Source organism: Camellia sinensis, chromosome 10, assembly GCF_055761805.1.
Source record: "Camellia sinensis isolate YWXY chromosome 10, ASM5576180v1, whole genome shotgun sequence".
NCBI classification, from domain to species: domain Eukaryota; kingdom Viridiplantae; phylum Streptophyta; class Magnoliopsida; order Ericales; family Theaceae; genus Camellia; species Camellia sinensis.
In genome coordinates, this window is record NC_138970.1 from 70,020,827 (window position 1) to 70,023,127 (window position 2,301).

Here is a 2,301-nt window from a genome sequence, read left to right on the forward strand (position 1 = left end):
TGAATCCCGCCAAAATGACATCAAGCCCCAATTTATTGCGCAAAAGCATGATTATATAGCATCTTTTACCTCAGTTTTGTTTTTGGCAATGGACAAAAACATTGTAAACAGCATCATTTGCAAGCAATCAACCAAGAATCAACTGTTTCAAAGTAGAACCCATCAATTTTAAAATGATCTTCCAATTTTTCCATCCTATTACTGAAACATATCTACACGAATGATATTTCAATTTAAAAGACTAAAATTGTAAATTGAACCTTCACTTCATCATAGGGAATGTATGCTGAAGACTATTATAGTGTAAAATTGAAAGGCACTACCATGAAGTGAAATAAGCTAAGAGGATTACAAATGAAAAAGAAGAAAGAAAGAAGGAAAGGCAAGGACATTAAATTTAAGTTACTTATGCACAAAAAGGATATGAGCACTCGCATTTAAATAAATAAAATAAAAAAGGCATCCAAAACCATTAGGAAAAGGCACCAACAAGACCGATGAACCTGTATGACATATATTTATTTTCGATAAATGAAATTGTATGACCCATTTAAACTGTACATCGCAATAAAATATGATAGACATGGGTCGAATCTAAACCATTACAGTGAGCTTATAACGCATCCAAAGGTTATTTGCAGGAACATCATGAATCTACTCCAAAATCGCAATTCCACAAGTCAGAGCAAGAATCTAGTTACAATAATCATGTTCCCATCAAGAAACTGTGTTCCCAACTATGATGGGAAAATGTAATCCAAATTGATTCTAATACTATGTATTTACATTATATTGTTTATATTTACAATAAACAATTTACAGTTGACATCGGTCAGCACTATTTTTCATATTCAGATATATTACAAGTAAAAAAAAAAAAAAAGATTTCTTGCAATGTATTAATATATTATATAATGTATAAATGCTCTCATAGGCACTCCCAAACACTTCTATGAGCCCACACTTTCCAGCCTCTGTTCCCACCCCTACCCCAGCTGCTACTTCATGCAACAAAGATCCAAAGTTGGGTAAGTGATTGCCAAATGATTCATGAATGTATTACCAACATTAACACATACTTTCAAAAAACCAAACTTGTGGCACAAAATTATATTCTTTGAAATTGATTTATGCTTTTGAAACAGATTTAGATATAGATTTATGATGACTCTCAGCTTATCACTCATCATACAGTTTAGAAACAAATTTATGCTTTTGAAATTTCTCACAAGTGTACGAAATTATATTCTAATTAGGTCAAGCATTTAACGATTTGAACCTTGAAATAACATTAAATTTTAGACCTTCATTTTTTGACAATGCTGAGAGACTATTTTAGTGAGCAATTAAGAAGTGAAAATAAATCAAACACAATGTATGACTTGATGGGTATTGCCCAAAATCTGAGAAATAATCATCAAAGGGAAGCAAATAGATTATTTACTATTGCAATCAGATCATCAAATTTCAATTAAGATAATCAGAACACATGAGATTACATATTCATGCAAATGCATACACAATCAATGGATTAGGGCATTGAAACTAATGAGAGAGAAAGAAAAAAAGAGGGGAAAAGGTATCAAACCCTAAAATCAAACCCATAAAACTCTCAAAATCATACCACTTCAACCAAACTCATTTCAGAAATAAAGACAAAATTATACTGAACGGTTAGAATAAAAAATCCTAGAGCAAGAGTTCACAGTTAGGGAAATAGAAGAAGGGGTAGAGAGAGAAAGAGAGAGAGACCGAGAGTGAGATAGAGAGAAAACCTGTTTGCGGCAATGGCGATGTTGATTTGCCGCTGTGGCGGTGCTAATTTGCAGCGAATGGGGACCGACGGTGCTGAAGATGCTCTGAGGTGAGGTTTGCTGGTGATTGATCTGTGTGAGAGAGAGCTTCTATGTTTGTGTACACACAAAGAGGTTAGGGGCGCAAATATTAATTCACTCTCTAAAAAATTTAGCAACTAAATTACCAACTGAATGTTTTATTTGTCGGCAAATGTTAATATATAACGACTAAATCATTTTGTAGCCAAATCTTAATTAATGGCGACTAAAATATTAGTCTCCAAAAGGTAGTAATTTAGCGACAAAATTTTTTTTGGTCGGAAAAAATGAGTATACAACGACTAATTATTTTTTAGTCACCAAAACATAATAATTGCCGACAAAACGTTTTGGTCGCCAAAAAAATTCCTTAAAAATCTGGCTACTATTTGGCGACTAATTTTTCTTTTGTCAGCAAAAAGTATTATAAGACAATTAAAAAAAAATTAGCAGCCTAAAATCTATA

The 2,301-nt window shown here is 32.5% G+C and overlaps 1 long non-coding RNA gene across 1 annotated transcript; it reads right to left on the minus strand.

Moving 5' to 3' along the window:
* Positions 1 to 491: 491 nt before the first annotated feature.
* On the minus strand, positions 492 to 1,939 carry LOC114257004 (uncharacterized). Its single transcript, XR_003627397.2, has 2 exons — positions 1,776 to 1,939; positions 492 to 998 (listed from the first exon to the last, which is right to left on the minus strand). It is a non-coding gene; the product is annotated as an uncharacterized LOC114257004 (long non-coding RNA).
* Positions 1,940 to 2,301: the final 362 nt, after the last annotated feature.